Here is a 23,094-nt window from a genome sequence, read left to right as displayed (position 1 = left end):
CTATGAACATTCCTGAGCAGGTTTTGGTATGAACCCCTATGTTTTCAGTTCTTTGGGGTATATACCTCCGAGTAGAATTGCTGGGTCCTAAGGTAACTCATTGTTTGCCATTTTGAGGAAATACAAAACTATTTTCCAAAGTGGCTATACCATTTTACAATTCCATGAAAGAAAAATTTGTAATACTAAATGATGCTTATATTAGAAAAAAGGAAAGATCTCAAATTAATAATCTAAATTAATAATCTAAGTTCCTGATTCAAGCAACTAGAAAAAGAAAAGCAAATGAAACCAAAGGGCTGGGCACAATGGCTTATGCTTGTAATCCCAGCACTTGGGGAGGCTGAGGTGGGAGGATTGCTTGAGCCCAGGAGTTCAAGACCAGCCCAGACAACATAGTGGGACCCTATCTCTACTAAAAAAAAAAAAAATTAAATATTAAAAAATAAAAATAAACCAAAGAAAGCAGAAGAAAAGAAACAATGTAAGAACAGAAATCACTGAGGCCAAGCGTGGTGGCTCATGCCTGTAATCCCAGCACTTAGGGAGGCTGAGGCGGGAGGATCACTTGAGGTCAGGAGTTTGAGACTAGCCTGGCCTACATGGTGAAACACCGTCTCTACTAAAAATACAAAAATTAGCTGGGTGTGGTAGCACACACCTGTAATCCTAGCTACTCGGGAGGCTGAGGCAGGAGAATAGCTCAAACCCAGGAGCTGGAGGTTGCAGTGAGCCGAGATTGCGCCACTGCATTCCAGCCTGGGCCTCAGAGTGAGACTGCATCTCAAAAAAAAAAAAAAAAAAAACAAAAAAAACAAAAAACAAGAAAAAAAGAAAAATCACTGGAATTGAAAACAGGAAAACAATAGAGAAATCAATAAAACAAAAATCCGTTCTTCTAAAATGTGGTACATATACACAATGAAATTCATCCATAAAAAAAGAAGAAAATCTTGTCATTTGTAACAGCATGGATGGAGCTGGAAGATATTATGTTAAGCAAAATAAGCCAGGCACAGAAAGACAAATATTGCATGTTATTACTCATATTTGAGAGCTTAAAAAAAAAAAAAAATTGAACTCATGAAGATAGAGAGTAGAATGGTGGTTACCAGAGGCTGGGAAGGGTAGTGGGAAGAGAGGATAAAAAGTGATGGTTAATGGGTATAGAAATACGGTTAGATACAAGGAATAAGATCTCATGTTCAGTAGCATGATAGGGCAACTATAGTTATCTCTAATTTATTGTACATTTTGAAATAACTAAAAGAGAGGAATTGGAATGTTCAAAGGCTTGAGGTAATGGATACCTCAATTATCCTAATATGATTATCACACATTGTACACATATCAAAATATCACATGTATCTGATAAATAAGTACAACTATTATGTATCAATAGCAATTAAAATACATTAAAATATATGTTGCAAAAAAACCTGGTTATTCTTTTTTTTTTTTTTTGAGAGAGTCTTGCTCTGTCACCAGGCTGGAGTGCAGTGGTGTGATCTTGGCTCACTACAACTTCTGCCTCCTTAAACCTAGTTATTCTTAAAAAATAAAAATAAAATTTATAAACCTGTAGCAAGATTGACAAAGGTAAAAGGAGAGACGACGTAAGTACCCCTATCAGATTCAAACAGTGAATATCACTACAGAGCCTACGGTTGTTAAAATGAAAAAATATTAGGACCAACTTGACACTTACAAATTTGACAACTTAGAGGAAACTGGTCAGTTTTTCCAAAACTGTGCAGATACCCAAACTAAATCAAGATAAAACAAATCGGGCCAGGCGCAGTGGCTCATGCGTGTAATTCCAACACTTTGGGAGGATAAGGGGAGGATCACTTGAGCACAGTAGTTTGAAAACAACAACGGCCGGGCGCGGTGGCTCGTGCCTGTAATCCCAGCACTTTGGGAGGCTGAGGCAGGCGGATCACCTGAGGTCGGGAGTTCAAGACCAGCCATGACCAACATGGAGAAACCCCGTCTCTATCTAAAATACAAAATTAGCTGGGCATGGTGGCACATGCCTGTTAATTCCAGCTACTCAGGAGGCTGAGGCAGGCGGATCACCTGAGGTCGGGAGTTCAAGACCAGCCATGACCAACATGGAGAAACCCCGTCTCTATCTAAAATACAAAATTAGCCGGGCATGGTGGCACATGCCTGTTAATTCCAGCTACTCAGGAGGCTGAGGCAGGAGAATCGCTTGAACCCAGGAGGTGGAGGTTGCAGTGAGCCGAGATGGCGCCATTGCACTCCAGCCCGGCCAACAAGAGCGGAACTCCATCTCAAAACAACAACAACAACAAAAACCCCAAATCATCAGAATAGTCCTTTAACCATTAAAGAAAATGAATTCATAACTACAAGTCTTCTAAAAAAGAAATCTCCGTGCTTATATCACTTTGTTCACTGAAGAATCTTCCCAAACATTTAAAGAATTAACATCAATATTACACAATCTCCCCCCAGAAATAGAAGAGGATGGAACACTTCCTAGCTCATTTTATGAGGCCAGTATTACTGTGATCCCAAAACTGAAGAGAGCACAAAAGCAAAAACTATAAAAACTATAAACTGATGTGTCTCATAAACATAGAAACAAAAATCCTTAATAAAATATTAGCAAATCAGGCTGGGTGCAGTGGCTCATGCCTGTAACCCCAGCACTTTGGGAGGCTGAGGCAGCCAAATTGCTTCAGGCTAGGAAGTCAAGACCAGCCTGGTGAAACTCTGTCTCTACTAAAAATACAAAAGTTAGCTGAGAGTGGTGGTGCACGCCTGTAATCCCAGCTACTTGGTAGGCTGAGGCAGGAGAATTGCTTAAACCTGGGAGATGGGAGGTTACAGTGAGCCATGATTGTGCCACTATACTCCAGCCTCGGTGACAAAGCCAGATTGTCTCACATATATATATATATGTGTGTGTATGTGTGTGTGTATTTCAAATCAAATGCAGTAACACACAAAGCAAATTATACACCACAACTGTGATGATTGATTTTGGGTGCCGACTGGTTAAGGAATTCTGGAAAACTGGTAGATAATTCATTATTATTAATGTTTCATTAAGCACTGAGCCCATCCCTCTTTTGCTTAAAGGGAAGCTCAGGTAGTTTGGCATTAGATTAGAATGATTTGGCTGCTCCAGGTGTGTCTGTGACGGTGTTTCCAGAGGAGATTGGCATTTGAGTTGGTGAACTGAATGGACAAGAGTTGCCCTCATGTTGCTGAGCACTGTTCAATCAGTTGGGAGCCTGGGTGTAACACAAAGTTGAGGGAAGGGAAAAATTCTTGCTCTTCTGGAGCCGGGACACCCTTCTTCTCCTGCCCTTAGATGTAAGAAATCCAGTTGTTTCTCTGGCCTTTGGGACTCACACCAGCAGCCCCCTGGGCTCTGGGGCCTTGAGCCTCAGGCTGAGCATTACACTACCAGCTTCCTTGGGTTGGAGGTCTTTGAACTGGAACTGAGCCATGCCACTGGCTTTCCTGGTTCTCAGACTTACAGATGGCCTGTTGTAGGACTTCTCAGATTCCATAATTGAGTGAGCCAATTCCCCTAATAAATCCCTTCTTATATATCTCTTTCTATGTGTATTCCATTGGTTCTTTCTGGGGAACCTTGACTAAAACAGATTAAGAGATTTAAACCAGTAATGCAAGACCGGTGCAATATTCAAAGATCAATTAATGTAGTCCACCGTATCAATAGACTAAGGAAGAAAATAGGCTGGATGCAATGGCTCACACCTGTAATCCCAGCACTTTGGGAGGCCGAGGTGGGCAGATCATTTGAGGTCAGGAGTTTGAGACCAGCCTAGCCAACATGGTGAAACACTGTCTCTACCAAAAACACAAAAATTAGCCGGGCATGGTGGCACACATCTATAGTCCCAGCTTCTTGGGAGGCTGACGTGGGGGAATCGCTTGAGCCTAGGAGGTGGTGGTTGCAGTGAGCCAAGATTGCGCCACTGCACTCCAACCTGGGCGACAGAGTGAGACCCTGTTCCCCAAGCCCTCCTCCAACCCCCCCAAAAAAGAAAATGATAATATATCGATTGATGCAGATAGCATATACAAGATTATTCAAAATTTTTCATGAAAAGGAACAGTCTCTAAAATACTTAAATTTGAGAAAGAATAAAGTAGGAGAAATTACTTGATGTTAAAGCCTAATACGCAAATCCTATAATCTGGACAATGTGGTATTTGTTGAGGGGTAGTCATATAGATTAATAGGACAGAATAGAGAACCCAAAAATAGACTCATACAAATATGCCTAAGAGATTTTTGTTGTTTTTTGTTTTTGAGGCAGAGTTTCGCTCTTGTTGCCTAGGCTGGAGCTCAATGGCACTATCTTGGCTCACTGCAACCTTTGCCTCCTGGGTTCAAGTGATTCTCCTGCCTCAGCCTCCTGAGTAGCTGGGACTACAGGCATGCACCACCACACCTAGCTAAGTTTTGTGTTTTAGTAGAGATGGGGTTTTACTATGTGGGCCAGGCTGGTCTTGAACTCCTGACCTCAAGGGATCCGCCTGCTTCAGCCTCTCAAAGTGCTGGGATTACAGGCGTGAGCCACCATGCCTAGCTGCCTAAAAGATTTTTGACAATGGCATAAAAGTAACTCAAGGAAGAATAGAGCTTTTAATAAACAGTGCTGGAACAATTGGATATCTAGGTTAAAAATAAAAAAGCTAATCTTAACCTAAACCTCATGACTTATACAAAATTAATTCCAAATGGACCTCATATTTAAATATTAAGTGTAAAATTATAAAACTTTTAGAAAAAAAAGTATGACAAAACCTGTTGGACCTAAAGACAGGTGAAGAGTTTTTGGATTTGACACCATAGTGCAATCCACAAAGGAAACAAAATGGATAAATTGAACTTCATCAAAATAAAAAACTTTTGATCTACAAAAGACCCCATTAATAGAATAAAAAGACTAGGCAAAGACTGAGAAAATATTTGCAAACCACATATCTGACAAAAGCCCTGAATCTATAATATATAAAGAGCTCTCAAAATTCCACAGTTAAAAAAACAAGCATTTCAATTAGAAATTGAGCTAAAGAGTGCTGGGTGTGGTGGCTCACACCTGTAATCCCAGTACTTTGGGAGGCCAAGGTGGGTGGATCACCTGAGGTCAGGAGTTCGAGACCAGTCTGGCCAACATGGTGAAACCCTGTCTCTACTAAAAATACAAAAATTAGCAGGATGTGGTGGCAGGTGCCTGTAATCTCAGCTACTCGGGAGGGTGAGGCAGGAGAATCGCTTGAACCTGGGAGGTGGAGGTTGCAGTGAGCTGAGATCTTGCCACTGCATTCCAGCCTGGGTGACAGAGCGAGACTTAGTCTCAAAAAAAAAGGAAAAAGAAATTGAGCTAGGCCGGGCGCGGTGGCTCAAGCCTGTAATCCCAGCACTTTGGGAGGCCGAGACGGGCGGATCATGAGGTCGGGAGATCGAGACCATCCTGGCTAACACGGTGAAACCCCGTCTCTACTAAAAAAATACAAAAAACTAGCCGGGCGAGGTGGCGGGCGCCTGTAGTCCCAGCTACTCGGGAGGCTGAGGCAGGAGAATGGCGTGAACCCGGGAGGCGGAGCTTGCAGTGAGCTGAGATCCGGCCACTGCACTCCAGCCTGGGCGACAGAGCGAGACTCTGTCTCAAAAAAAAAAAAAAAAAAAAAAAAAAAAAGAAATTGAGCTAAAGATACGAACAGACATTCACTGAAAAGGACAATGGATGGTAAGTAAGCACATCATAAGATAACATCATTAGACATTACAGAAATGAAAATTAAAACTGTAGTGAGATCACTATATCACTATCAGGTTGGCTAAAACTAAAAAAAAAGAAAAATAGTGATAACCTGTATTACTCCATTCTCACACTGCTATAAAGATACTATCTGAGACTAGATAATTTATAAAGGAAAGAGGTTTAATTGACTCAGTTCTGCATGGCTCAGGAGGCCTCAGGAAACTTACCAAATCAGGGTGTAAGGGTAAGCAGGCACGTTTTACATGGTGGCAGGTGAGAGAGTATGTGAGGAGGAACTGTCAAACACTTATAAAACCATCAGATCTCATGAGAACTTGCTCACTATTGTGACAACAGCATGGGGGAAATGCCCCCATGATCCAATCACCTCCTACCAGGTCCCTCCCTCAACATATGGGGATTATGGGGGTTACCATTCAAGATGAGATTTGGGCGGGACACAGAGCCAAACCATGTCAACACCATATGCTGGTAAGGATTTACCAAGCTGGATCACTCATACATTGCTGGTAACAGTGTAAAAATGGTATAGCCACTCTGGAGAATATTTTTGTAGTTTCTTAAAAAATTACACCTCACTTACTATGTGATGCAGCAAGTGCACTCTTGGCCACCACTTATTCTAGAGAAATGAAAACTTAGGTTCATAAACCTGTATGTGAATGTTGAAAGCAGCTTGCTTCCCTTTCCTTCCCTCCTTCCCTCCTTCCCTCCTTCCCTCCTTCCCTCCTTCCCTCCTTCCCTCCTTCCCTCCATCCCTCCATCCCTCCATCCTTCCATCCTTCCATCCTTCCATTCTTCCATCCTTCCTTCCTTTTTTTTTGTGAGACAGAGCATAGCTCTGTCACCCAGGAGGCTGGAGTGCAGTGGCACGATCTCGACTTACTGCAACCTCTGCTGCTACCACCCCTGGCTAATTTTTGTATTTTTTTTTTATAGACAGGGTTTTGTCATATTGGCCAGGCTGGTCTCACTCCTGACCTCAAAGCGATCTGCCCACCTTGGCTTTCAAAAGTGCTGGAAGTACAGGTGTAAGCCTCTGTGCCTGGCTGAAAGCAGCTTGCTTTATACTAGCCCAAACTGCAAATGACCCTAACACATTTCAGTGGGTGAATGGTTAAACAAAATGTGCTATATCCATATCATGAAATACTACACAGCAAAAAAAAAAAAAAAAAAAAAATGTACTGTCAATACATGCACATACCTAGATAAATCAAAAGAGAATTATGCTGAGTGAAAAAGTCAACCTCAGAAAGTTGCATAATGTATGATTTCATTTAAATAACATTATTAAAATAACAAGATTATAGAGATGGGGAACAGATCAATAGTTGCCAAGGAGTGGGGCATGGAGGGGCTGAATGTGGCTATAGAGACTGAATGAAGGAGCATTATCATGATGGAACAATTCTACATTTTGATTGTGATGATTCCATGAATCTACAAATGTAAGAAACGTGTAGATTAACACCTGGCCTCTCATCAGAAACAAGGGATGCCAGCAGGCAGTAAGATGATATATTCCAAGTGCTTAAAGAAAAGTCTGTCAAGCAAGAATCCATATGCAGCAAAAGTATTCTTCAAAACTGAAGGCAAAATAAATTCTCAAATGAATGATAAAATGTATTGCTAGCATAACTGCCTTACAAGAAATTAGAAGAATAAACCCAAAAGAAATGCCAAAATAAGTTCTTTAGGGAGAAAATAACACTAGATATTAAATCGAATCCACACAAATGAAAAGCACAAGTAAAAGTAATTATGTAGGCAATTATAAACAGTGTAAGGTGTATATATCTACACACACATACACACACACACACACACGGAGTTTTCTAAAAGTTCATGGAAATGCATATTATGAAAAAACTATACATGGATTCCAAAAATTTTAGCATCCAAATAAACCTGTACTAACTTGTTATAACATACCTTAATGCCCTAGTTTGAGGCATAAAAAGAATAAGACATCAGTTTGGAAATAGCCTCTATCAGAGCAACATGAATTCTGCTAAATTTGAAGTTAGAACAAACATTAAATTTATGGTGAAGCTTGGGTGGAAGAATGGTGAAATCGTTGATGCATTATGAAAAGTTTGTGGGGACAAAGATCCAAATAAATCAGCAGTTTACAAATGGATAACTCATTTCCTTTTTATTTTTTGGGACAGGGTCTTGCTCTGTCACCCAGGCTGGAGTACAGTGGCATGTTCGTGGCTCACTGCAGCCTCAACCCCCCAGGCTCAAGTGATCCTCCTACTTCAGCCTCCCTATTAGCTGGGACTACAGGTGTACACCACCATGCCCAGCTAATTTTTATGTTTTTTGTAGAGATAGGGTTTCACCATAATGCCCAGGCTGGTCTTGAACTTCTGCAAGTGATCTGCCCGCCTCGGCCTCCGAAAGTGTTGGGATTGCAGGCGTCAGCCACTGTGCCCAGCATGGATAACTCATTTTAAGAAGGGATGAGACAATGTTGAAGATGAAGCCCACAGTGGCAGACCATCCACATCATTTTGTGAGGAGAAAAGTTGCTCCTTCAATTGGTACTCTTTCAATTAAGGCATGAGTTCATCTTGCTCATGCCCTAATTGAAGGAGTACCTAATAATCACCAATGATCAATGACAGAAACAATAGCCAACATCATAGACCCTTCAGTTGGTTCAGCTCACCCAATTCTGACTGAAAAACTAAAGTTGAGAAAATTTTCTACTTGATGGATGCCAAAACCATTGTAGCCAGATCAGCTTCAGACAAGAACAGAGCTTTCAAAGGAAATCTTAAATAAGTGGGATCAAGATTTTGAAGCACTTCTTTGAAGACTTGTGACAGGATATGAAATGTTGCCTTACCAGTACAATCCTGAAGGCAAAGCACAAAGCAATGGCTACCAACAGTTGGAGTGGTTCAGTCAAAGCAAAAACACAGTAGTCAAGAACAAAGGTCATGGCAACAGTGTTTACAGATGCTCAAGGCATTTTGCTTGTTGACTTTCTGGAAGGCCAAAAAACAATAAAATTTGCTTATTATGAGAATGTCTTGAGAATGTTAGCCAAAGTTTTAGCAGAAAAGCACCTAGGAAAGCTTCACCAGAGAGTCCTCCTTTACGATAACAATTTTCCTGCTCATCATTGTCATCAAATAAGGGCAATTTTGTGAGGATTTTGATGAAAAATAATTAGGCATCTGCCTTGTAGTCCTGATTTGGTTCCTTCTGACTTCTTTTTGTTTCCTAATCTTAAGAATCTGTAGAGGGCACCCATTTTTCTTCTGCTAGTAATATAAAACAGACAGCATATGGTTAAATTCTCAGGACCCTCAGTTCTTTAGGGATGGACTAAATGACTGGTATCATCCGTTACCGAAGTGTCTTGAACTTGATGGAGTTTATGTTGAGAAATAAAGTTTATATTTACTTTTTTTTTTTGAGATGGAGTTTTGCTCTTACTGCCCAGGCTGGAGTGCAATGGCACGGTCTTGGCTCACTGCAACCTCCGCCTCCCGGGTTCAGCGATTCTCCTGTCTCAGCCTCCCAAGTAACTGGGATTACAGGTGTCCGCCGCCACATCCAGCGCTAATTTTTATATTTTTAGTAGAAATGGGGTTTCACCATGTTGGCCAGATTGGTCTCGAACTCCTGACCTCAGGTGATGCATCTGCCTCAGCCTCCCACAGTGCTGGGATTACAGGCATGAGCCTCCACGCCTGACCTTACATTTTTGTTTTTAATTCCATTTTTCCCACAAACGTTTTGAAGTCCCTTATATGTGTATGTGTACAATTAATCTTTTATTCTCTTAATAGATTTAAAATAATTCCATAAAACTGCAATTATAAAATCATATTCTTAGACTTTTAACATATAAAGATGTAATATATACGATTTTTAAAATTTTTAAATTTTTAACTTTTTTTTTTTTTTTTTTTGAGACGGAGTCTCGCTGTGTCGCCCAGGCTGGAGTGCAGTGGCGCGATCTCGGCTCACTGCAAGCTCCGCCTCCCGGGTTCACGCCATTCTCCCGCCTCAGCCTCCGAGTAGCTGGGACTACAGGCGCCCGCCACCACGCCCGGCTAGTTTTTTGTATTTTTAGTAGAGATGGGGTTTCACCATGTTAGCCAGGATGGTCTCGATCTCCTGACCTCGTGATCCACCCGCCTCGGCCTCCCAAAGTGCTGGGATTACAGGCTTGAGCCACCGCGCCCGGCCAAATTTTTAACTTTTTGAGACAGAGTCTCACTCTGTCGCCCAGGCTGGAGTGCAGTGGCATGATCTCAGCTGACTGCAACTTCTGCCTCCCGAGTTCAAGCAGTCCTCCTGCCTCAGCCTCCTGAGTAGCTGAGTAGCTGGGATTTACAGGTGTGCACCATCACGCCTGGCTGATTTTTGTATTTTTAGTAGAGGTGGGTTTCACCATGTTGGTCAGGCTGGTCTCAAACTCCTGACCTCAAGTGATCCACCTGCCTCGGCTTCCCAAAATACTGGGATGACATGCGTGAGCCACTGTGCCCAGCCAAAATGTGATATATATGATGATAATAGCATAAAGAAGGAGACAGGGATGAAACTACATTACAGTAAGTAAATGACACCAAAAAGAATTTGAAACTACAGAAAAAATTGAAGAGTACCACAAATGGTGAATACATAAGTTAGTACAAAAGAATTGAGCGATCACTAAAAAGAAAAAAACCCTCAAAATAGAGAAATCATTCAACAAAGGAATTAAAAAGGTACAGTAGAAAATATATGTTTAATACAAAAGAAGAAAATAAAAGAGGAACAAATGAACATAAAAGATGAGACATACAGAAAAAATTATCAAAATGGCCAACATAAATCCAGTCATACCAATAATATTAAATGTGAATGGATTAAACAACTGAATCAAAGGAAGATATTGTCGGAGTGGGAAAAATGTCCCAAGATCCAACTATATGCTGTCTACGTGAGATGTACTTTAATTTCAAAGGCACAAGTAGGTTGAAATTAAGAGGATGAAAAACGATGGCCAGGCATGTTGGCTCATACTTGTAATCCCAGCACTTTGGGAGGCTGAGAAAGGCAAATCACTTGAGGTCAGGAGTTCGAGCCCAGCCTGACCAACATGGTGAAGTCCTGTCTAAAAATACAAAAATTAGTCAGGTGTGGTGGCAGGCGCCTGTAATACCAGCTACTCGGGAGGCTGAAGCAGGAGAATTGCTTGAACGCAGGAGGCAGAACTTATGGTGAGCCAAGATCACGCTGTTGCACTCCAGCCTGGGAGACAGAGTGAGACTGTCTCAAAAACAAACAAACAAACAAACAAACAAGAAAAAAGATGTACCATGCAAACAGTAAACGTAAGACTACTGGTGTGGTTATATTAATATCAGATAAACTAGACTCTAATACACAAGGAAATGTAACTAGAGAGAAATTAGAACATTATATAATGACTAAAGGTCAATTCATTAGAGATATGAATTGTAATGATAATTATAAACATGTACACATACTCACCACAGGGCCTCAAAATACAAGAAGAATAACAGAATTGAAGACAGAAATGAACAGTTCAAGACTTCATTATTGCTCTCAGTAATGGATAGAACAAATATTCTGAAGACTTGAGCAATGCTATAAACTGATGTTTTGTTTTGTTTTGTTTTCAGAGTCTCGCTTTTTTGCCCAGGCTGGAGTATAGAGGCACAATCTCAGCTCACTGCAACCTCCACTTCCTGAGCTCAAGCGATTCCCATATTTTAGCCACCCGAGTAGCTGAGACTACAGGTGCGTGCCACCGTGCCTGGCTAATTTTTGTATTTTTAGCAGAGATGGGGTTTAACCATGTTGGCCAGGCTGGTCTTGAACTCCTGACTGCAAATGATCCACCCTCCTCGGCCTCCCAAAGTGCTGGGATTACAGGCATGAGCCACCACGCCTGACCAGTATTATATTAAATGTCCAGAAAAGACAAATGTGTATAGATAGAAAATAGATTAGTTGTTCCTTAGGCTTAAGGGAGTGGAGATTAACTGCAAATGAACATTAGGGATCTCCCCTGGTTGATGGAAACTTTGTGGTGGATTGTAGTGATGGTTGTACAACCCTGGAAATTTACTAAAAATTGTTGATTTGAGCAATTACACCAGTGAATTTTAAGGTATGTAAATTGTGCCTCAAGAAAGGTGTTTTTAATACATTGAACATGAAAATATGATCAATATCATTAGTTATGGAAATGCAAATTAAAACTACAATGAGATATCATTGCGTATGTACTAGAATTACAGAAATAAAGAAAAAAGCACACAGTAAAGAATTGTGACAAAGATACAGAGAAATGGTAATCCTCGTAAATTCCTGATGGGCACGTACATGGTATACTCACTTTGGAAAACAGTTTGGCAATTTCTTAAAAAGTTAAACATAAATTTACCATATGACCCAGCAATTCCTCTTCAAGGTATATACACAAAGGGGATGAAAGCACTTGTACACACAAAGGCTAGTGCAAGAATTTTCAGAGTAGAATTATTCATGATAGCCAAAAAGTAGAAACAACCCAAATGTCCATCAACTAAGGGCTGGATAAACAAAATGTGGTATATTCAAACAATGGAATATTATTCAGCCATAACAAGCAAGGAAGTACTGATACATGCTGCAACCTAGATGGACCTAAGTGAAAGAAGCCAGTCACAGAATTGTACAAACGGTATGATTCCCTAGAGACAAGAAAGTAGTTGCTTGGTCCTCATGATGGGGAAAAGGAGTAACAATAAATGGGATCTTATTGGGGTTATAAAAACATTCTAAAGTGGATTTATGATGATAGTTAACACAGCATGGTAAATTTACTAAAAATCAGTGAATTGTACACTTGAAATGGGTGAATTATATGATACATAAAATATGTATAAAGACAGTTAAAAAAAAAAAAACCGTTAAATGTTAGGAGGTTGTACTGATTACTGTTGTTCTGCCCAGATCCTCTCAGATTCCTTTAACAATTTCTTGAACTCCTTCCCTGGCTTTTGTGTTTATTTACTTCCTTTTTTTTTTAGACAAAGTCTTGCTTTGTCACCCAGGCTGGAGTGCCGTGAGACAATCTCGGCTCACTGCAACCTCTGCCTTCCGGGTTCAAGTGATTCTCCTGCCTCAGCCTCCGGAGTAGCTGGGATTACAGGCATATGCCACCACTCCCAGCTAATTATTGTATTTTTAGTAGAGACAGGGTTTCACTCTGTGTTGGCCAGGCTGTTCTCAAACTCCTGACCTCAGGTGATCTAGCTGCCTCAGCCTCTCAAAGTGCTGGGATTACAGGCATGAGCCCCGATGCCCGGCTGTGTATATTTACTTCTAAAGGCCTGCACCTTTGCCTCTCTGGCTCTCTTGGAAGCCTGTTTTCAGGAGCTGCTTTGCTTGTACATGCAGAGAACTGACAATGCCTGAGAATTTACATTCATCTTTTTGCAACCCCACCCTTTTCCGCTTGCAAGTTCTGGATAGTCTTTACCAAATGAAGGTTATTGGGTGAAAGTTTAATTCCTCTGTCTTGAGTAGGGACAAACCCTGTGACATAATTTATGCTCTGCATTCTCCTGTGGGATCATGTGGAAGCAACCCTCCATGGGATGTTGCCTGAAATTACACATTTGCTTAGCTACTTCCGCTTTCCTGTCCCGCTTCCTCAATTTCCTTATTGAGGTCTCCTGGGAGCACTGCCTTAAATTAACTGCATGTACTTGAATCCTCATCTCAGAGCCTGCTTCTGGGGAGCCAACCCAAGACAAGGGGGATTACTTATTCCTAATTTACCCAGTTTTCAGGTGAAGGGACACATATTCAGGTCACACTCCAGGCTTTTCTATGCCCTTTGCTGCTCCTCATGGGAGGAGGAGTGACATGCTGAATTGTGATTTGGGACTAAGAATTTGGCATCTGTGACTTATCCCCTTTCTTTGGGGCATTCCTGACTGCAAGGAGCATGTGCTCTGGTCAGTAAGCTTAAGGAAAATGGCTCTGCCTTTGCATGAAAGGCCCAGAAGCAGAGCCTGAGGCAGGCATGTAGGTGTATGTGATTTATTGAGGGAGGGCTCTTTAGGAACAACCTGTAAAAGAATGACAGTAGGAAGATACGGGGGAGGAATGCATGTGGTCATGGCCTGTAACATGTGTCAGGAGTTGTTTCATGTAGCAATGAGGAACTTGAGGAGTTCTTCCATTAGGAGGCAAGGAAGTTAGGCCTATCAGTCAGTCATTGGTCATTATTGTTGGTAGTGGTGTGGGGTGGGGGTGGGAGGTGTTTGAATTTCCCTGTTGTCTTCAGAAGAGGTGGCTCCTCTTAGCAAAGGGTAATTATTTGGAGATGTTTAAAGGTGTAAACTCTTAGCCACAGCACTCAATGTAGCTGGGGAATGGATGCACCAGTTAATGAAGGTGATCAGTGTAAGGCACCAACAGTGTCTACAGTTCATTCCTTGGACCTATCAGATCCACCTGCTACTTCCTATTAAGTTCACTGTATTTGGGCATGGTTTTTCCAGGATTCTAGTTGGTGGGAGATTTAAACAAACCACAGCCTTAAAGAGGAGATTTAAACAAACCACAGCCTTGACTGCTCTGATTGGTTCTGAGACTTTAACTGATATTCTCCTTTTCTTCTTTCATCACCCATTCTAGATTCCCCTAACTTGTTTGGTTCTTCTGCTGGTCTAGGTGGCTTTCCTGATGGGGTGACCTATACCTTTATCGCTGTGTGTCTGAGCTCGTTTTCATGCCCTTATCAGGTCTGTGGTTGCTTCACTTGCTCATTCATGGCTAAAACTGGGCATTACAGTAGCAAGAGATGCCCCATTTGGTCACATGAATGCCAAACATACTCTTCCCTGCTCATATTATATAGCAGCAACTTTACATCCTCACGATAATCTAGGGCCAATCCCCACTGTCAATATGGCAACTGTTTTTCATACCTACTGATCTATTGGCAGAAGGAGCCCAAGTGACCAGCTAATAGGTGTAGCTTTGGGTGTAGTCGGACTCCTACTATGTCCTTTTGTGGAAGTGATCCCCGTCTGGGAACTGGGTCTTCTAGATGCATAGATCCTAAAGTTGTGGAGACAGGAAGCATAAATTCCTCAAGTAGTTCATTAGGAGTGATGATGAGAGGGTCATTCTTACTTCCATGTCTTGGTTCTTACACCCATGTATTTACCCTGTTGGGGCCAGAACACTATATGATGATCTCTGAGTTAGAGCTAGAGTCAGTAAGCTTTTTCTATAAAGGGCCAGACAGTAAATATTTTAGACTTTGCAGTCCATATGGTCTCTGTTGCTGCTACTCAACTCTGATGTTGTAACATGAAAGCAGCCAAAGACAGTATGTAAACAAATGAGCATGGCTATGTTCCAATAAAATCATATTTATCAAAACAGGCAGTGGGCTGGATTTGGCATGTTGTCCATAATTTGCTGATCCCTGGTTTAGAGTACAGATGCTCCTCAACTTTGTTAGTCAAAAATGCATTAAATACACCTAACCTAGTGAACATTATCGCTTAGCCTAGCCTATCTTAAACATGCTCAGAACACTTATATTAGCTTACAGTTGTGCAAACTCATCTGGCAACGTTGTACACTGTAGAGGATTGGTTGTTTACCCTTGTGATTGCCCGGCTGAGTGGGAGCTCAGCTTGCTGCCCCTGACCAACATCACAAGAGAGTATCATATTACATATCACTTCCCCAGGAAAAGATCAAGATTCAATATTCAAAGTGTAGAAGTGTAGTTTCTACTGAATGTGTATCACTTTTGCACTATTATAAAGTCAAAAAATTCTAAGTGGAGCCATCATAAGTCAGGGACTGTCTGCAAATACTGCATCTTGAAGGATAGTGCCCTATCCTCACAGGGATAGTTTCAAAGCTGGTGCTTTGTCTGTGCCTTTAAAGTGCCTTTTAAAAAAAAAATTATTTATTTATGTATTTATTTATTTTTTTGAGACAGAGTTTTGCTCTTGTAGCCCAGGCTGGAGTGCAATGGCACAATCTCGGCTCACTGCAACCTCTGCCTCCTGGGTTCAAGCGATTCTCCTGCCTCAACCTCCTGAGTAGCTGGGATTACAGACACCCACCACCATGCCCGGCTAATTTTTATATTTTTAATGGAGACAGGGTTTCAGCATGTTGACCAGGCTGGTCTCGAACTCCTGACCTCACATGATCCACCTGCCTCGGCCTCCCAAAGTGCGAGGATTGATGACAGGCGTGAGCTACCGCAACCGGCCCTAAAATGCCATTCTATCACTCTATTACACCAGCAGCCTCTGAATGGTGCACAATGTTGTAGGGCCAATGAATTTCATTGTCATGTGTTCACTGCTGCATCACAGTTGTCATAAAGTGAATCTCTTGGTCTGAGGTGACATTAGGAGAGATTCTATGTTGGTAGATCAGATACATCATGATCTCAGGTAGTGGTGCTGACTGAGTCCTTGCAGGCAGTGAAGGAAAAATTCGTATGTGGCATATGTGGCAATCTCTGTCATAATGAACCACTGACCTTTTTAGAGGGAAGGGGTTGAATGTAATCATTTTGACACCACATGTCTTGATATCCTCAAGGGATGGTGCCATACTGGGGACTTGGTGTGGTTTTTGTTGCTAGAAGATTAGACATTCAGCCACAGCCATCTCTACATTAGTCTTGGTGAGAGGAAGCCAATGTTGTTGGGCATGCGTAACCTCCGTCTTTGCCACTGTGGCTACTCTATTGTGTAAGCACTGGGATGGCAGAGGACAGACTGGCTGACATCTGCTGGCCAGATCATCCTGTCCTCTTGGTCATTTAGTGCTGCTTCTGCAGCGAATGCATTCTGATTAATGTTAAAATAAAGAGACAAAACCCTTCACACTTTGTACCCATTCCCATAGTCCCACTCATATGCCTTTTCCCCAGACCTCCTTGATCCCAATCTTTCCATCTTTCCCTTCCAATCCCCTGACCAACTAGCCAAACCATTCACTGTTTCCCATGGATCAGTATAATAAGTTTGGGCCACTTCTTCCACACAAAGTGGGTGACCAAGTGTACCACCCAAAGCTCTGCTCACTGTCTTTCAGAGACACCTTTGAGTGGGGTTGTAGGGCAGTAGCTACATATTTTCAGCTGGTACACAAATACTGAGCCGATCTATCCATGAGCTAAATTTGAGATTTTTCCTTTTATGCCAGCTGATCATAAGGAATACTTCCCCTTCTGTGTGCCCATTGATGTTAGTTAAGGAAGAAGCACCAGTGCATCAGTTGTGGGTGACATTGGTGTCTGGACCACCTGTTTCTATAGCTTGCTTGGGTCTTTTGGCCTGCTAGCACCCAATCCTGCTGGATGTACCACTTTATCTTACAATAAATTGCTGCTGGGGCCTGCCCAACCTTATGACGGGGTGGGTCTGACAGACCCAAGCTCATGATGAGCAATACTGGGAACACGGATACTTGATATCCAAAGGGCAAGGACTCAAAAAAAAAAAAAAAAAAAAATCTGGGCCAGGTGTGGTGGCTCACACCTGCAACCACAGCACTTTGGGAGGCTGAGGTGGGTGGATCATCTGACGTCAAGAGTTTGAGAACAGCCTGGCCAACATGGCAAAACTCTGTCTCTACTAAAAATACAAAAATTAGCCGGATGTGGTGGCCCATGCCTGTAATCCCAGCTACTGGGGAGGCTGAAGCAGGAGAATCACTGGAACCCGGGAAGCAGAGGTTGCAGTGAGCCGAGATCGTACCATTGCACTTCAGCCTGGGTGACAGAGTGAGACTCCAGTTCTAAAAAAAAAAAAAAAAATCTGAAGAGCAAGTGCTCAGTCTCTACCAGGGCCCAGGAGCATACCAGGAGCTCCTTTCAAATGGTATATAGCTTTCTGCTTCTAGATGGCGTGGCCTTGCTCCAGAACCCTAAGGGTCTGCACTGCACGGTTCCTATTTGGGCTTCTTAGGGAGTCCACATTTTTCTTCTACCACAGATACATCTCATGTCAAGGAATCTTTTGGAGCATATTACCCAAGTGGTGCAATTGCATTTACTGCAGCTTGGACTTGCTACAGAGGCATTTCTTGTCCTGGGATCCACTCACAACTAGTAGCCTTCTATGTCATCCAATAAATGGGTTATTATGGTATTTCTAAGTGTAGACTATATTGCTTCCAGACCCAGAGTCCCACCTTTGGACTCTTTCTTAAAGGTGGGAGGTTAAAGGTGCAATAATTTGTCTATCACTTTGGAGTGGATGTCCCAGCATTCCCCAGACCCTAGACCACTGGATCCCTAAAAACTTCACTCATGTAGCTCATCCCCGAATCTTTTTGAAGGGTTTTTTTACTTTCTAGAATGTACATCTTATTATGACACCCAGGGTACTTCTGCTGCTTGCTCATCAGTTCCAGTTAACATGATACCATCAATAGAGTGGACCAATATGATGTTCTATAAAGTATTTAGTTGGTTCAGGTCCCGTTAAGTTATAAGAGAGAGCAGAGAAATAACTTAGCCTTGGGGTAAGACTGGGAATATATACTGCTGTCTGTTCCATGTGAATAGAACCAGTTTCTGATTTTCCTTCCTGACACGTATGAAAGAAATGTATTAGTCCAAATCAGTAGCCATATACCGTCTACCAGAGGTGTGTTAATTTGCTTTAGTAAAGATACTACATCAAGTTCAGTAGATACAACTGGGACTATCATGTTTACTGGGCAGGTGGTAGACTGATTAATTTTTTTTTTTTTTTTGGAGACAGAGTCTTGTTCTGTTGCCCAGGCTGGAGTGCAGTGGTGTGACCTTGGCTTGCTGCAACCTCCACCTCTCAAGTTCAAGTGATTCTCCTGCCTCAGCCTCCTGAGTAGCTGGAACTACAGGCGTGTACCACCAAGCCCGGCTAATTTTTGTATTTTTAGTAGAGGCAGGATTTCACCATGTTGGCCAGACTGGTCTCGAACTCCTGGCCTCAAGTGATCGGCCCACCTTGGGCTCCCAAAATGCTTGGATTACAGGTGTGAGCCACCATGCCCAGCCCCCAGACTGATTAATTAAAGAAAGATATGACGAGGACCATGCCTCCTGCATTATTTAATATTTTGAGGGTGACACTAATCTTTGCTATTTCTCCTTTCCCCCAGATGCAATATTGGTTTTTATTTACTGTTTTGGCCATTGAAAGGTTTTTCTTCGGGGATGGTGGTGACTTTCAGGGGCTTTCATAGGCCTTTTCCTATTATAATAGCTCTCACTCCATAGAGCAAAGAACTGAGGTAAGGATTCTGCAAACTGCTAATGTATTCAATCCGATGATTCATTTGGGAGTCATGGAGATGACTATTGAACTCATTGTGAGACAAACCTGGGCCAATATCCCAATTATTTCCTGACCCCCATAAGCTTCTCTCTAACAAGTGGGCCACAGTAACACTTTGGCCCCTGGGTATCAGTGTCTACTTATTTCCTGGGTCCAGCAGACTTGAAAGAGTCTCTGTATTCCCCTTTCCCCAGCTATCTGAGTAAATGGTCATAGACACTTTTGGAGAAGGCTTGGAGAATACTACTAAATATACTTACCATGTTGTTGTAGGGCCCTTTCTCATGGGAACCTGACCTTTTCTTCATTTTATGGGCTTGGGGTCTGAGAACTGGCTTAGGTCTGGAAGTTAGAAAAGAAGCTGTGACTTTCCATTGAGGCAACTGACTTCAGACTTCTGCTTATCTATATATTTATATATAGTAATACCCTTGCTGGCTGTTTATCTGAATTGCCCCTAGGAACACAATGTTCTATGGGCCATCTCATTAAATCCTTGTGAGTCAGGAGGCATCCCTTGGTGTCATTTCAACCTTGCTGCCTATACTTAGAACCAATTCACTTTTGACGGTTAAGTGTCGTCACCTAGTCTCCCCTATTTCAGAATCCTATCACCTCTATTAGCACTAGGGAGCCCAGTTCTGTATGAGCATCTCCTATCATCAGCTTGGTTTTACAGAGGACAGCTACTGCTATGGAGCTTTTCTTTTTTTCTTCTTCTTCTTTTTGTAGAGATGGGATCTCCCTATGTTTCCCAGGCTGGTCTTGAACTCCTGGGCTCAAAGAATCCACTCACCTTGGCCTCTCAAAGTGCTGGGATTACAAGCATGAGTTACCATGCCCAACCGACTATGAAGCTTTTATTTATTTATTTATTTATTTATTTATTTATGACGGCGTCTCACTGTTGCCCAGGCTGGAGTGCAGTGGTGCAATCTCGGCTCCCTGCAACCTCTGCCTCCCAGGTTCAAGTGATTCTCCTGCCTCAGCCTCCCAAGTAGCTGGGACTATAGGCGTGTGCCACCATGCCTGGCTAATTTTTGTATTTGTTGTAGAGACGGGGTTTCACCATGTTGGCCAGGCTGGTCTCGAACCCCTGACTTCAAATGATCTTCCCCACTTGGCCTTCCAAAGTGCTGGGATTACAGGTGTGAGCCACTGCGCCTGGCTGAAGCTTTTCAATAATGCTTGTGTCCCCTCACTATCACCTTCCTTATTGTTTTGGTAAGTGAACTATACTCTGGGCCCCTCCAATGAACATAGTCAACTGGTCGGTCTTCTTGTCTCATGTAATAAATCCATCCTAACATGTTCACTTCTCTAAGCCTTTTGATCTATTCCTCTATAGTCTACCACTAAGTTCTAGTATTGCTACTTCATTTAGTGTGGACCACTGCTTTTTTCTGCCTTCCTAAAACCATTTCAAAACTGGCCTCTGGGGCCCTTGCCAGTGTGCTGAATCCTGTGTCACAGGAGAGTACCTCCATATTAACACACTTTTCTCTATTCAGTTTTGTAATCCGTCCTGTAGATCCAGCATCCTCAGATATACTCTTCCAGTTTTTGCTGGTAAATGTCAGCTAAGTTCTGTAGCTCCTTTTGTGTATGTAATGACTCTCTTTTTGTGTATAATTCCTCTCCTCCCTCAGCAGGTCAAGCACTTCTCCAGTTATCCCATGTTGAAATTTGACCATAGTTATTGTTCTAATTGCTGGGAAGGGAGGGGGTCAGATCCTGAGAAGGGCAGGCATTGTCCCAGACAGTGCCTCATTTGAGTTCCTTTCATGATCTTCAATCCAGAGGTGGGGGGACTGCTGTCCTCTAAAATGAGGATTGCAGCACTTCTGCATGTCCAGAAGTTTCTGGAGGATCTTGGAGTTCAAGGTTCCCAAATGCATCTACTCAGTAATCTCTCTTCCGAGTCTTAGGGTCCCATTCTTTACTGGGACCCTGATTTTGGTGTAGGAGACTCACCGAAACTGAGAATTCAACCTTCTCTGAATTTTGGCTGCTCTTATGATTTGCTTCTGATCCTTGTGATATGGTTTGTATTTGTGTCCCCAACCAAATCTCATGTGTAATTGTTATCCCCAAGGTTGGAGATGGGGCCTTATGGCAGGGGACTAGTTTATGGAGTTGAATTTCTCATAAATGGTTTAGTACCATCCCCTTGGTACTGTTCTCACAATTGTGAGTGAGTTCTCTCAAGATCTGGTTGTTTAAAAGTATGGGGCATCTCACATGTACACACAAACATATACTATACATAGCAACATGTGCAGTCCAAGAGAGAAATATAAACAACAGTAGAGATGCAATGTTAAGTCATAACTGCATAAAATTAACTGTAGTATATACTGTACTACTGTAACAATTTTGTAGCCACCTCCTGTTGCTATTGTTGTGAGCCCAAGTGTTGTGGGCATCTGCTTAGAACTACGTGGGACACTAATCATCTCTGCATGAGTAGTTTGTCTCTCCAGTAAATTGCGTATCACAATAAAAAGTGATCCTTGCAATTTTCATGTGTTTTTCATTGTGTTCAGTGCAATACCATAAACCTTGAATATCACCATGGGACCTATGGTGGGACAAACCTTGAATAATGCCACAGGATGAAGAGCCACTAGTGATGTACTCCTAAGAAGCAGATAAAAATCATGACATTACAAGAAAAAAGGTGAATTGCTTGATATGTAACATAGATTGAGATTTGCAGCTGTGGTTGCCCACCATTTCTTTTTCTTTTTCTTTTTTGAGGTAGAGTCTCGCTCTGTCACCCAGGCTGGAGTGCAGTGGCATAATCTCGGCTCACTGCAAGCTTCGCCTCCCGAGTTCATGCCATTTTCCTGCCTCAGTCTCCTGAGTAGCTGGGACTACAGGTGCCCACCACCATGCCCGGCTAATTTTTTGTGTTTTTAGTAGAGACAGGTTTCACTGTGTTAGCCAGGATGGTCTCGATCTCCTGACCTCATGATCTGCCCGCCTCAGCCTCCCAAAGTGCTGGGATTACAGATGTGAGCCACCGTGCCCGACCTTTGGTTGCCCACCATTTCAAGATAAATGAATCCAGTGTAAGGACTAATTATAAAAAAGAAAAGGAAATTGATGAAGTTGTTGCTGCAGCTGTGCCAATAGGTATGAAAACCTTGAACTTTTTGCAAAATACCTTTTTATGTTGTATTGAAAATGCAGCTTTTGGCCAGGCGCAGTGGCTCATACCTGTAATCCCAGCACTTTGGGAGGCTGAGGCAGGTGGATCACTTGAGGTCAGGAGTTTGATACCACCCTGGCCAACATGGCGAAACCCTGTCTTTACTAAAAATAAAAAAATTTGCTAGGTGTGATGGTGCACGCCTGTAATCACAGTTAGTCAGGAGGCTGAAGTTGAACTCGGGAGGTGGAGGTTGCAGTGAGCCGAGATCTCGTCACTACACTCCAGCCTGGGTGACAGAGTGAGACTCCATCTCAAAAAAAAAAAAAAAAAAAAATGTCAAGATAGGCCAGGCATGGTGGCTCATGCCTGTAATCCCAGCATTTTGGGAGGCTGAGGCAGGCGGATCACTTGAGGTCAGGAGTTTGAGACCAGCCTGGCCAACATAGTGAAACCCCATCTCTACTACAAATACAAAAATTAGCTGGGCCTGGTGGTGTATGCCTGTAATCCCAGCTACTCAGGAGGCTGAGACAGGAGAATTGCTTGGACCCAGGAGGTGGAGGTTGCAGTGAGCTGACATTACGTCACTGCACTCCAGCTTGGGCGACAGAGCAAGACTCCATCTCAAAAAAAAAAAAAAAAAGTCAAGATAACCAGAGAAGCAGCTTCTGCTGATCAAAAGGCAGCAGACAAGTTTCTAGATGTCATTAAGACAATCATTGAGGAGAAAAGATATCTGCCTGAACAGGTTTTTAGTACAGATTAAAGTGCCCTATTCTGGAAAAGAATGCCAGAA

At 42.4% G+C, this 23,094-nt stretch overlaps 1 protein-coding gene across 4 annotated transcripts in view; it reads left to right on the top strand.

The window, feature by feature from the left end:
- RBMX (RNA binding motif protein X-linked) overlaps positions 1 to 23,094 on the top strand; it is a 96,898-nt gene that overhangs the window by 39,722 nt on the left and 34,082 nt on the right. The window contains exon 11 of one of the 4 annotated variants that reach the window (XR_012429915.1): positions 21,688 to 21,821. The exons of 2 other annotated variants lie outside the window; for them this stretch is intronic. The gene's annotated coding sequence lies outside the window, so the exon portion shown is untranslated. Of the gene's footprint in view, positions 1 to 11,455; positions 12,698 to 21,687; positions 21,822 to 23,094 lie in introns of those variants that run through there. One more of the 4 variants, XR_012429913.1, reaches the window with a different exon arrangement.

Source organism: Macaca fascicularis, chromosome X (assembly GCF_037993035.2).
Source record: "Macaca fascicularis isolate 582-1 chromosome X, T2T-MFA8v1.1".
NCBI classification, from domain to species: Eukaryota; Metazoa; Chordata; class Mammalia; order Primates; family Cercopithecidae; genus Macaca; species Macaca fascicularis.
This window is presented reverse-complemented; position numbering and strand designations above follow the sequence as displayed.